The sequence below is a fragment of the Oryctolagus cuniculus genome, chromosome 9 (assembly GCF_051225735.1).
Source record: "Oryctolagus cuniculus isolate XC-2025 breed Fujian yellow rabbit chromosome 9, ASM5122573v1, whole genome shotgun sequence".
NCBI classification, from domain to species: Eukaryota; Metazoa; Chordata; class Mammalia; order Lagomorpha; family Leporidae; genus Oryctolagus; species Oryctolagus cuniculus.
Window position 1 is genome coordinate 83425833 of NC_142875.1, and position 14102 is coordinate 83439934.

Below are 14102 nucleotides of genomic sequence, written 5' to 3' on the forward strand. Positions count from 1 at the left end.
CCTAATCCCCGAGGAGATGGTATTAGGAGTTGGGGCCTGTGGAGGTGATGAGCTCATGCATGGGATTAGTGCCCTTGCCCCTGTAAAAGAGGCTTGAGGGAGACCCCTCACCCTGTTCACCGTGTGAGCACACAGTGAGAAAACGCTGTCCGGGAACCAGGGAGCGGCCACATCAGACAGTGGATGGCCAGCATCTTGATCCTGGGCGTCCCAGCCTTCAGAACTGAGAAATAAATTTCTGTTGCTTATAAACCACCCTGTCTAAGGCATTTTGTTCTCATGGAGTGAACAGACCAAGCCAGGAGGGGAGACATTTTACATATAGGTGCCTAAGATTCCTTTCCTAGAGCAGGTGAACTTCTACCCACATCGAAACTTCCACTGCAGTCGGGGGGCTTTGCCCTTGGAAGGGGCAGCTGGTGACTGCACCAGCCCACGGCTTCCCAGGTGTGTTTTATTTAAACTCCAGGGACAGCATCATAGATCTTTACCTTGAAGAATGTTGTTCTGTACTTTAAGATGTAACCTGAACTTTAACCAATAGAACTTAAGCAATTTGTCTCCTTATAAAAGGCATTTTTATCTTTTATCTTATGAATTCAACCTTATTCATATTCTTGGCTAACAGCTGGGCTCACCAAGATGGCAGAACCCTTAAAGTATTTCATTGCTGAAGACTGGGGATGGGGAAAGTCACAAAGTCTTTGGAAAAAGCAAATATACCAATAACTGTGATCTAACAAGCAGCTTTCTCCCCCTTTTCAAGAAAAGACCCTAAATATTTTGCTGGCCTGTTGTAATAGGTAATTTGAAAATATTTTTTCCCATATAGACTATCCTATAAATCAGAGAGGTCTTAGTAGAAATTATAGTTCAGGCTGAGAGTGATCTTCTAGATAGATCATTAAGCTTAATTGGTTTCTATGGTTAAGGCTTTAACAGTGGTTTCAATGATCGCACGTTGTAAAATCCATTTACTTTATTCTGTGACCTCATACTCTGCTTCATTATGTATGTGAAAGTTTCCATATCCAACAGCTGTCTTCCTCTCTTTTCATACTCCTGGAAGCAAAAAAAAAAAAAAAGAATAATTAGCTATGAACACAGTCGCATTTTGTTTAGTCTAGGATCAAGAGCACAAAGAATTGGAAGCCTAATTAGACTTACCTAAACTCTGTCAACCTCTCACACGCTATCTCTTTTGTTCATTTCTCTGATACATTCACAATTTGTTTCTAATTCCACTAAGAAGTGCCAATTAGACATTTCTTCCTCGTTATCTTATAGAAATGAAAAGAATTGTTCTTTTCACTGAAAAAGCAACCATCAAAGAGAAAGTCAAATTATTCACATGGATGTTCTGAAAGTTCACCTGGCCAATTCCTGCCTGAAAAAGCACATGCAAGTGCCACAGCTCTTCAAGGGTCACTTGATGTTTGATCTCTTAAAAACAAAAAGAAAAGAAATTAAAAGCATCATGCTAACAATAATGCCCACAAAACACAGTTTCTAGAGACCCATCATTTCTCTCTATATGAGGCCAGTGAACAGCAGAACCTCCAATGAACACTGAAGATGTTTCAACCCTTACTGTTCCAAATCTCTACTCCAGTTCACTTGACTCCCTGGCCCTGAATTCTGGGCTAGGTTGGCAGGACTGGGCTGGGAAGAAGGAGGAGGTGAGGAAATCAGCGGAGGAAAGGGAGGATAGGATAGGCATTTACTTGGGAGAGAATGGAGGAAGGTAATAATAATAATAATATTAATAATAATCAGAAGCAGGACTGATATGGGAGAAGGGAGGCTGAAGATATATGGTGATGTCACTTTCTGATCTCTCTTCCTGGGGTCCTGTTCCCCTCAGCCACCTCTGCCACATCCCCCGCCCTATCCCACCTCACCCAGGCTGACCTGGGACAGGCCTGGAAGGAACCGACCTGCCGCTTCTTCCTGGGGTAAATTCTCTGAGGCTCTGGCTAGAGGCTTGTGCTCCCTGGGTGTTGGGGAAACGAGGTCTTAGCCCTTTTAGTCATCGCCCTCAGCCTCAATAGGTGACCAGAGGATGTCTTCTCCTCACTCAAGTCTCTTAGCCGTGATCCCGACAATTGGGAGTTCATAAACGAAAACCCCACACTTGCAGCTTAGAATGAATTGTCACCAATGGGTACTGTCAAGTTAAACTCTGATGCTTTTGTCCCCTCTCATGAGGCCTCAGGAAGATCAGCAAAGGAGGTAATTGGCTTTTTCCCCAATAGGATCATCTTCTGAAATCCCTGTGTGCCAGCCTCCAAGGTGGGACCGCCACCCCTGCCCCCTTGGCAGTCAGACTCACAGCAAAGCCATCGGGACCCCCGTTTTGCCAGATGGAAGCACCTTACAATTCTCTTTTCCTTTTTAATTTGTTTTTGCTCATCAAGGAATAAAATCGGAAACCCAGTTCAAGAGTAGAGAAATAATCTGGAGTGTCAGATTGAAATTCCTTGTAGGGCTCTTCTGGCAAGACCTGAACCTACAAGGTAACACACAAAATTGGACTGAAGGAAAAGATGGCAGTAGTGGTTAAATGCACTCAAAAGACAACTACATCAAACCGAGGGGCCATATCCCTTCCCAGAGAAAAGACATTTCCACTGGACAAAGTCAAAGTTTTCTTTGATAAGAATTCCTCTAAAATCTGAAAAAGCAGAAGAGAGTTTACTAGGTGCACATATAACACATATGAAGAAGACATAGTGGTCGAAACTTTAACAAGGCAATGATGTCTCTAAGAGTATGCATGTGACTTCTTGTCCTAAACCCTAGATGTGAAGTTCAAGGACTAGATTTTCTTTTTTTTTAGGATTTAAAAATTATTTTCCTTGAAACTGACAAGTTACAGGGAAGAATGGAGCTATAATTTGTATAGGTCCATGGGTTAAATTCTTGGTCCCAAACTCTTTTTTAATGCTGAATGGATGAATGGTAATGGTTAATAGGATCTAACCATGGTGTCCATGGTGGGCCCATAGAGGTCTTTAGGTCCCTGGGAGCTTGGCCCCTGGAGAGTAGTTGCATTGAGAGGGCTGGTTACAGAAGCAGGAGAGCCTCTCCTCACTACTCTCTCTCCACGTACCGGGTTCACCACTCACTGCCCTCATCAGACACAAGACCAGCAGGGCTGCCTGAACTTACACTGTGAACCTCCAAAACCCTGAGCCAAAATACTATTATCTCAATTTTTCAGAACCTTTATAATTCTAAATATACAATATGAATACTTGATTAGCCCATAAACTACACAAGTTTATTCCTAGCATAACAAAGTGACTGTGGATCTGTAAAATGTATTCCAAACATAGCACGTATATTACCCCTGCTGCTAACTCCCATCTTTCTGCCACCGCCGAATGTCTTTTTCTCTAAGAGTCACTATTTCCTAAAATGTTCGGCCATGATAGTTATTTGTCTACTAACAATCTCATAACGTGGCATTGGCCTTTTTACCTCCCTCTACCTCCATTACTGAAAAATGACAACAACAACAACAAAAGTTGCCCTACCTCCCAGGAGAGGGCTCCCCAATCCAGAAAGAGACTAACTCACCTCTCTGGATGAACTGACCAGAAATGCTGCTGAGAGTGGAGCAAAAGTGCTCATCAAGAACAGCGGTGAGAGGCAGGAAATCTAAGCCAGCATGATTTTATAATTTATAAAGGGGTTATCGTGATTTCCATTTGAGCACAACAGGCAGCCAACGAGGCTCACTTTCTCCCCGCACTGCTTCTCCCGAGTGCCACCCCGACAACCATCCCACTGCCCTTGGCCACACCTCCATCTCCCCAGCAGGACACACCCGCAGCAAGCCTTGCTCTTCCTCTTGGTCAACGTGCTCATCTTCCCCTCCTTGGCTACAGTGAGCTTCCTGCCTCTCTCTCCCAACTTCTACACAAGTAAGGCAGTGGAGGAGAGGCAACTACAGATTTCTCAAGTTCTGGGTCCCAAACTATGTCAACTAACTTTCCATTGTTCTGCAGAAAACAGTCTCCCGGGACTGATCACACCTGAGAGCGATCATTACCAACTTCTTCTGAAAAGGCGGCCACATAAATACGTCTTGGAGAGACACAGCTACAAAACAGGGCCGTTATTGTGCTTTTCCTTGAAATTATAAATCAGGCCTTCACATAATTGCATGTTTTAAAGGCAAATTTGGAACACAAAGCAGAGAAAACATATGTCCCTTCTGGGTGCTCGTGTGCTTGGCAGAGCTTGAAAATTCCTAACTGCCATGGACAGCCCGTCACACTGTAGCATGAAAAAGCTTGAATGACTTGTTTTCCTACAAACGAAAACAGAGGGAAAAGGCTGACTATTTCACATCCAAACTGTCACAGCTATAGTGACAACCATAACTAACGCAGCCTGCAATCGTGGACTTGACTTTTAAAGATATTATCTACTGCCAGGCAATGCATTTTGTTCCATTCAAATGCAATTTCATAGAAAACTACCTGGATAATTCCCTAATAGACTATATTAGAGGGGATTCAGGGAGCAATGATTCAGCTTGTCCTTACATCGGAGGCTCCCCAAAGCAAGCCGGTTTTATGATTAGAGTGGTTTTCCCATAAGGATTCATTTGCCTGCTGGTTGCTCATTTGCATTGCAAATGAGCTCTCCTATTGTTACAACCCCGACATCTCTTTGCTTCTCATTCTAAGAGTCTCCTCTGTCTGGGTGGCTTAGGGATAATTTCACATCTAAGACAAGGGAATTGGCTAATTGATTGAATAAAGTATCCTTTTGGAAATCTGTTTCCTGAGTGGCTGTCTCTACAGCTTCAGGAAATAGACGTGATCCAGTGGGTTTAAGATTCTAAAAGAGAAAGTCACTCAGGGGGCTTTAGGGGGAGGTCTCTGAGTTGAAACGGAGAGGATTCCATGCCTGATTAAGGGGAAGCTGCAGGCAGTTCTTCAATGAGCCTAAATTCCGAAAGCTCCTGCGTTTAAGAAAAAACAGAGACAAAACTGTGACATCACCAATGGAAGAAGAGCAGAAGAGAGGCCTGGGCGTTGGTGCCAGGAATTTTCAAATCTACCATAAGCTGAGGTTTTAAAAAGATTGTCCTTTAGCCATGTTAGGAGCTGGAAGATCAGACGAGTGGCTTCCATTCTAAAGTCATTCACGCAGGCTGAGGCAGCCCTGCCACTAACAGCTGACCAGGTGCTGGCTGGTTTACAGGCAGGTTTCTGTTCATGCTTACAAGGGAGAGGCCAGCATTGCCTCAGCTGTTGGGAAACTCAGGCACGCAAGGTTAACGGACTTGCCTGGCATCCCACAGCTTCTAAGGGCTGGCACAGGGTCTTGTGGGTCACTCAAGCCCATCTCTTTGTCTGCTCTCCAACCCCTGCCTAAGGTTCCAGCCTGGTCCAAGCAGAACCCAGACGGATGAGCAGGGGCAGAAGCTGTAGACTTCCAGGCCTCTCCTATGGCCGTCATCGCTCAGGTCTCTTGCATCCATACAATCTAAAAATCAGTGGATGGTTTCATCTCAAGTGCCGTATCCCCTAAAAGGTGAACCTCAAATTTCTGTTTACTTGGAACTATTCTTCCTTTATTGCTCTTTTTTTTTTTTAAAGATTTTATTTATTTATTTGAGACGTAGTTACACAGAGAGAGAGAGGGAAAGACAGAGAGAGAGGTCTTCCATCCACTGGTTCACTCCCCAAATGGCCGCAATGGCTGGAGCTGCGCCGATCTGAAGCCAGGAGCCAGGAGCTTCTTCTGGGTCTCCCACGTGGTGCAGGGGCCCAAGCAGCCCAGGCATTTCCCAGCTCGCTTCTCTAAATTAATCTAAAATGAAGACATGGCTGCTTTTCCAGCTGCTTGAGTACAATACATGGGCTGGAAATGGCTCGAAAAAGAACAGAGAGAGAGAGCGAAAGTGCTTCCTCCAGCCTTACCCAAAGCTCATTTTGCTTACACACATTGCTCCGTTGTTGCTACACTGAGTACTGTGTTGACCAGGATGCTGAGAGCACAGATTAGCTCTTTCTGTTAAGAGTTCTGGAGGCGGAGGGAGAGCTTCATCATCATATGGAAAAGACAAAGCAAAGCACCTTACAACCCAAGAGGCACCCTTGTTTCTTTCCTGTGGGGAGACTGAGGCCCGCCCGGAGAAGACGAATGACTTGCCTAAGGTCACATCACTGGCAAGTGGTGAGACTGGAAGCCTCGTTCTTTCTGTTACGAGTGGGGCCAACTCATCCTCTTTGTACAAGTTTGTTGAAACACATACAGAAGCGGGAAGAAAAGGGACATTGTCAGGGTCCTTCTGTGGGTTCCTCCTGCCTTCTTTCCTAGCTGCCCTCTCCTCCAGGTCGTGCCCTGCCATGAGGTGCCAGTGCCTACACTTGCGTCTTATACCCCCTTTCTAGGCTGTCTCCTGAGGGCACCTCCTTGCTTACCCCATGTGACTTTCCTACCTGTTAGGTTGCAAAGACTGAAACGTTCTTGCCATACCCTCTGGAGGTCTGGACACCAGATGTTGGGTCCAATACCAGAGAAGGCCAGAAGCCTGGGGAGAGGATCAATCAAAATAAATCCAACCCTTCTGCTCACTGTTGTGCTGGTTAAAGATGCAAGGAGGGCCGGTGCCATGGCTCACTAGGCTAATCCTCCACCTGCAGCGTTCCGGTTCTGTCCCGGTTGCTCCTCTTCCAGTCCAGCTCTCTGCTGTGGCCTGGGAGTGCAGTGGAGGATGGCCCAAGTGCTTGGGCCACTGCACCTGCATGGGAGAACAGTAAGAGGCACCTGGCTCCTGGTTTCGGATCGGAGCAGCGCCGGCCATAGTGGTCATTTGGGGAGTGAACCAATGGATGGAAGACCTTTCTCTCTGTCTCTACCTCTCACTGTCTCAAACTCTACCTGTCAAAAAAAAAAAAAAGATGTAAGGAGACAGGGATCAGAGAAAGAGCCAAAGGAACTATGCAACCACACTATTACCCAGGTTTGTGGCTAAAACTTCTCCCATGTCTGGCAACCTCAAATCACTTCTGCTGCAAAGCTACCACTCAAAACCAGTGCCAGCCAAAAATATCCAACATGGCTGCCTGCCTTGTTTCCACTATGACCTACAGTTAATTACATATCATCAGAACAGAATTACCAAGACTGACACTCCTACTCCCATCATGCACCTGATGCCAGGACACTTCCAAGAATTCAAAAAAAATGCCAGATTTGGAGGTCACAAAGTTCTTGGAAATCCTCACTGTTTCTTGGAAAACAGTATGCAAAACACAACCCAAAATGTCTCCAGATCATATAAAAAGGTGGCCTCAAACCTCATAGATTGCAGCTAACTCTACAGTATGCCCGTACTCCATCTTAAATATGTACTTTGGCTTTACAAATAAGTCTTATCCCTCTTTTATTTACATCTTGTCCTTTAATTTCTTCATGCACTGGAGAAAAGAACCAGAATTTACCCATCCACACACTAAGGGCCTACATCTCTTGTCCTGTAATTCCTCCCATCCTGATTCTGGCCTTGGCCACATAACTTTGGTTGCTAGAAATCTTAGATTTATTTTTTATTTGTTTGAAAGGCAGAGTTACAGAGAGAGAAAGAGAGAAAAGAGAGAGAGAGAAAGAGAGAGAGAGAGAGATCTTCCATCCACTGGTTCACTCCTCAAATGACTGCAATGGCCAGGCCTGGGCCAAGCCAAAGCCTCCTCCACTGATTTCTCAGGCACATTAGCAGGGAGCTGGATCAGAAGTGGAGCAGCCAGGTCTTGAACCAGCATCTCAGGAAGAGGCCTAACCCATTCTGGAAATTTTAAAAACATGTGACAAACAGAGGCTTAAAAAGTGTTTATACAGCTAGGCACATCATCACACCCATGCCATTGCCATGAGAACACAACCAGGCTAGCTGCTAGAAGATGAGGCACGCAGAGCAGGCCAGATTACCAGAGGCAGCCCTGCCAAGTTGGATCAGTCAACAGCCTGCTGGTTTCCAGATGTGGGAGCCCGCTAATGCCAATGAACAGTGCTGTCTAGCCTACTTCACAGTGCGATGCCACTGAGGTTTTGTGGTTACTTGTGAGGCAGCATTACTGCCTCAGTAGAGAGCTGAAACACCATGAACTCCTGTGCTGTTTGGGTCTACCGCTGGCACAGAGCCTGAAACATCCCAGCCAAGGTTAGGTACTATAGATCATGGCCTTTGAACTTTCCTTTTTCCCCTAAAGATTTAAGTATTGATCGGAGATGGGGGTGGAAGGGAGAGACAGAGAAACAGAGAGGTGTCTTCCATCTACTGGTTCACTCCGGAAATGCCTGAAACAGCCAGTGGTGGAGCCAGGGACTCCATCCAGGTTTCCCACACGAGTGGTAGGGGTGAAGTACTTGAGCTATCATCAGCTGCTTCCCAGGTGCATTAGCAGGAAGCTGGATCAGAAGCATACAAGCCAGGACTTAACTGGAGCTCCAACAGGGGATGCAGGCATCACAGTGGTGGTTAACTCTGCTGTGCCACAACATCAGCTTTTCAAAATTTCTTTTATACCACAACCCTTAGCATGACTCTACTCAACATATCCACAGGCAAGCTACAGGTTTTGTTTATATAAACATATAAATAAGGGTGCTTCAAAAAGCTCATGGAGGGGTCGGTGCTGTGGCACAGCGGGTTAATGCCCTCGCCTGAAGTGGTGCACCAGCATCCTATATGGGCACTGGTTTGAGACCCAGCTGCTCCACTTCCAATCTGGCTCTCTGCTATGACCTGGGAAAGCAGTAGAAGATGGCCCAAGTCCTTGGGCCCCTGCACCCACGTGGGAGACCCAGAAGAAGCTCCTGGCTCCTGGCTTTGGATCAGCGCAGCTCCGGCCAGATGGAAGACCTCTTTCTCTCTCTCTGCCTCTCCTCTCTGTGTAACTATGACTTTCAAATAAATAAATAAATAAATATTTTTTTTAAAAAAGCTCACAGAAAATGGATAAGTTTATTTTGGTGTAGAAACTATCTGAAATCCATACATGTGAGAGCCCTTCAGAAAGTTCATAAAAGATGCGTATTATGAAAAAACTATGGATTTCAAAAATGCTTTGTATCAAAACAAACTTATTTTTACTTTATTTCTCTTTTAAAGATTTATTTTATTTATTTGAAAGGCAGAGTTACAGAGAAAAGTAAAGGAAGTATGGAGGGAGGGAGGGAAGGAGAGGCGGGGAGAGAGAGAGAGAGAGAAAGAGAGAGATATCTTCAATTTGCTGGTTCACTCCCTAAATGGCCACAAATGGCTGGGGCTGGGCTGATCTGAAGCCAGGAGCCAGGAACTCCATCCAGATCTACATGGGTGGCTGGGACCCAAGCACTTGGGTCACCTTCCATTGCCTTTCCAGGTGCATAATCAGGGCCCTGGATCAGAAGTGGAGCAACCAGAACCTGAACCAGCACACTGATATGGGAGGCTGGCGCTGCAGGCAGCGGCTTAACCCTCGGTACCACAATACCACCTGTAGGCTCCCTTTCTAAATTCCATTTTCCATGAACTTTTTGAAGTCTATATTCTGTCCTGTTTTTTTTTTTTCACCCTCTATTTCCTTTTTCTCCCCCTACAACTTGTGTTTATCATCTACTAAGCTGACTTCTTGACCCATGGGTGAACTCTTTCCAGCTCGGTAACTCTGGGGTGGGTGTTGGGTGTTGGGTGTGGCGGTTAAGCCGCCGCTTGGGATGCCCGGGTCCCACACAGGAATGTCTGGGTTCCAGTCCTGACTCTGCTCCTGACTCCAGACCAGAATGAGATGATCCAGCCGGAGCTGTGCTCTCTACTGAAATACAAAAACACCTGCAAAAGTAAATGGAAGCTATTATTGAGTTTTTCACTCCTGACCGAGAAACTTCCAGAATTTTCCCTTGAAAACGAGAAGAGTACTATATGAAGAGGCTGACTTAGAGTGATGGGGAGAACCAATTTGGGGTCCTTGGCAATGCAAGCATTCTTGAGGTTCTGGTGATAAACTCTAATGGCTCGTAAGTGGGCCAGTTCTGCCACCTCCTCCTGCCTTCCCTGGGCTCTTTCCTGCTGTCAACAAAGAAGTGAGTGGGGAAGCTGAAACCGGCTTCATCTCCTATCTGAAGCCAGTATTCTGCTCTATGAGCAACTCTGGCTCTTGCATGTTCTAACGCTAATTAAAAATAGTTCCCCACAGCTAAACATGTGCCACTGAGGCCAAGCCTCTTGCTTTGAAGTGGCATCATTCGCATCCTCCTGCACAGCCTGGACCTGCCCACACATCTCTCACCAGGAGCTTCAGATCCTGTCACTATGCTGCGATGGCCGCAGGGAGCCTCAAGGCCTCAGAGGCACCCGGCCAAAAACAGTCCAGGCACGGCAAGCTTGAGGAAACGTGCTCACTGCCCTGGTTAACCCAACTCGTAAAGAATCCAAAGCCAGACTCAGTTATTTCTGTATGTTGGCTACCGTGAATGACACTAGTGTGCACACAGGATCCAGATTTCAATCATTTGGGGTATAAACCTAGAAGTGGGGTCTCTGGAGCAAACGGGGGTCTATTTTTAACTTTTTGAGGCACATCCATAAAGTTTCAGTTGGCAAGATGAATTGGCTCTAGGGATCTGCTGTACAGCTCAGCATCTTCTGTTTTTAGCAACTGGTTAGTAGGGTAGATCTCACTCGAAGTGTTCCATCACTTACACATGCAAAAGGACCCAAGCAAACACTTAGAGGTGATGGACGGCTATCACCTCGATTCTGGTAATGGTTTCCCATGTGTGTGCGGTTGTCCAAACTCATCAAATTGCACCCATTAGATATATACAATTTCTTGTCTGTAAGTTGCACCTCAACAAAGCTGTAAAACAAAAGTGGGAGCAGGCATTTGGTCTAGAAGTTCAGATACGTAGGTCCCACGTAGGAATACCTGGATTTGATGCCCAGCTCTGATGCCTGACTCCAGCTTTCTGCTGATGTGCACCCGAGGAGGGCAACTGGGTTCTAGCCATGTGGGAGCCTGGATGGCATTCCTGGCTCCTGGCTTCAGCCCTGACCCAGGCCTAGTAACTGTAGGCATTTGAGGACTGAACCAGTGGATAGCACTGCCTGATCGCTCGCTCTCGCGTGCTCTCTCTCAAATTAAAAATCAAAACAAAACGAAACCTCTGAGTGGCCACCAGTTAACCCCCACCCCACCACCCCCCAACTAGGAAATGATTCACAAAGGTCACCATTCCTCACTTAATCCCTGAAGACTGAAAAAGGGGTTGATGGGCAAAGGGCAGAGCCTACACAGATGGCTTTAGTAGGCACAGACTCAAGAGGTGACCAGGAATAGATTCCTGTGGGGCCCTCTGTGGCTGGGAGTCTCAGCACATGGGGGCCACAGGTGTTAGATCTCTTGACCACAACCACTGCACATCAGACTCAACACTCAATGCAGAAAACAAAAGTTTCACCATTCATTAATTGCACCTGTGCTGGGAGACACACTCTAGCATTAAATGTTGTCTTTTTTGTTGTTGTTGTTTGTAAAATGCCAATCATATGCCAGTAGGTGAATTTCCTGACCCATTGATCTCATCCACAGCATGAATTTATCTGGCCTTTAGGATATACAAAGTCGCTTCAAAATGTTCAAGGAAAATGGAATTAAAAGATTAGTTGATGTTGGCAAAAAAAAAAGTTGAAATCCATGCATATGAAGCGGTCTTCGAAAAGTTCATGGAGGGGCCAGCATTGTGGCCTAGGGAGTAAAGCTGCCGCCTGCAGCACCATTGCCCCATATGAGCCCATATGGGATAGGCACTGGTTTGAGTTTCTGCTGCTCCACTTTTGGTCCAGCTCTCTGCTAATGCACCTGGGAGGGCACTGGAAGATGACCCAAGTGCATTAACCTCTGTGCCCAAGTGGGAGACACAGAAGAAGCTCCTGGTTCCTGGCCTCTGGTAGGCTCAGCTCTGACCATTGCAGCCATTTGGGGGAGTTAACCAGTGTACGAAGACCTCTTTCTCTCTCTCTCTCTAACTCTGCCTTTCAAATCAATCAATAAATCTTAAAAAAAAAAAAAAACAGTTCATAGAAAATGCAAATTATGAAAAATGAGGCACTCCATTTCTCAAGAATTTTGTAAGTGCCCTCCCATTATCTGCACAGATCATTAAGGCAAAAAGAACCACACTCAGTGCTCACCTCCTCCTGGTCCCCTTCCCACCGCCCAGTTCAGCACCCGTCCCCTTTCTGCTTTGCCAGCACCGCTGCTGTGACCTCCCCTGCACTCCTCCCACCAAGTGGCCTGCATTTCCTACAGCCGTGGAGCGCCTCCTCAAGGCCCATCGCCAGTCCTACCTCCTGCATAAAGCCCTCCTTGTCCCCAGCCCAGAAGCCAGCGTGCTCCCCTGTGTCCCCATCAGGAGCACACGTCATCCTCTCCCACTGCACTCCTACCTCCTGCAAATTAGCCATGACCCCCTCAACTGGCCATTTCTGTGTGGTTTACCTAATGTCATTAAACAGCCTCACATACCCTCTTTAACCCTTTTCTAAACAAGAGGAATCATGAAATCCCAGATTTGATGTCCTTGCTATATTCCTGGTGCACAGTGACATAAATACACTCTTAAAAAAAAAAAAAATCTCAGGGCCAGCCGTATAGTAAGCTAAGCTGGTGCCTGCTGGGCCGGCATCTCATGTGAGCACTAGTTCGAGTCCCAGCTGTTCCACTTCCAATCCAACTCCCTGCTAATGGCCTGGGAGAGCACTAAAAAAATGGCCCAAGTGTTTGAGGCCCTGCACCCCCATGGGAGACCCAGAAGAAGCTCCTGTCTCCTGGGTTTGGATAGGCTCAGCTCTGGCCCTGGCAACCATTTAGGGAGTGAACCAGCAGGTGGAAGTCCTCTGTCTCTCTCTCTCTGCCTCTCAAATACATAACTTCAAAAAAAAAAAAATCTCATGCTGATACTACCTAAAAACATCTCCTTTGAGGAAAAACTGCTCTGGCGGAGGGGCCTGGTTTGGTTTAAGTTGGATTTTTCTCTAGGGCTTAGTACCTACTATTGTTCCCTAAATATTGGCTGGGTTTAAGTGAAATATGATCGTTGTAATTTCCTTATACCCGTAATTAGCACGAATCTGATTTGTCCAAGGAGGCAATTGTCACCTTGTAAAACAAGGCATGGAAAGGAATTCGCCATTAACAGGAAAATGTTGAGGGGAACGGAGGCTGAGAGAGGAAGGAACGCGCGGCTCCTGGGGCCACTCTGGGCGGTGTGTGAGGGGCACCGTGCGGGTGGGATCTGGGGAAGCGGGCGGCCACTCCGGCTCCCTGGCCGGCCGGCCGGCGCAGGCTGCCTCTCGGCGGTGTCGCGGGAATCCCAGCCCGGTCCCGGAGCCTTGCCCGGAAGCCCGCCCCGGGTCCGCGAAGACGCAGCCCTGCCGCCGTCCGCTTACCCTCACCGCGCTCAGGCTGCGCGCCAGGGCGGCCCGAGGTGTCCTCTGCCGCGTGAGGCCGGCCAGCAGCAGCCAGGCCCGGGCGGTGGCTCCCGGCGGCCCCGGCTCCTCCGAAGGCGGAAGCCCCGCGGGGCCCGTTTGAGCCCGAAGCGTCCGGGAAGCTGCGTGGACCCCACCCCAGACCCCGTCTCCAGAGGCATCTGGGACAGAGACCAGGGCCCACCGCATCCACCGCATCCCTCAGGCAGCCGACAGCACCTTTTGGGGGTGTGGGGGACAGCAGGCTGACTGCCCCCCCCCCCACGTTGTCCTTTGAGGGAAAAAAATCCTAAACCGGTAAAAAGCAGCGCCCCCCCCCCCCCATACCAGCCCCAGTACCCCTAGCGTCTTACACATCTTCCGTGCGGAGCAGATAATGTAACAAGGAAGCTATGAAGTTATGAAGCAACATGCACAGAACTTAAGGATGAAATAAAGCCCACCACAGAGTGAATCTGACATGTGCGTCGCGCTAATTGGTATTGTAATACAGGGTAATTAGATATGAATGGCAAGTTGTTTACACAATAATCCTAATTACTGCTAATTTTATAACGGTGTGATGAGCTGCTCAGGAAACTCCTCAGGGGTGTGTGAGAGATGCTAT

General features: G+C 47.3%; 1 long non-coding RNA gene across 1 annotated transcript; it reads right to left on the reverse strand.

Moving 5' to 3' along the window:
• Nucleotides 1-945: 945 nt before the first annotated feature.
• On the reverse strand, nt 946-13621 carry LOC149124641 (uncharacterized). The gene is made up of 2 exons (XR_016213747.1): nt 13457-13621; nt 946-1062 (listed from the first exon to the last, which is right to left on the reverse strand). It is a non-coding gene; the product is annotated as an uncharacterized LOC149124641 (long non-coding RNA).
• Between the last annotated feature and the right edge of the window lie 481 nt (nt 13622-14102).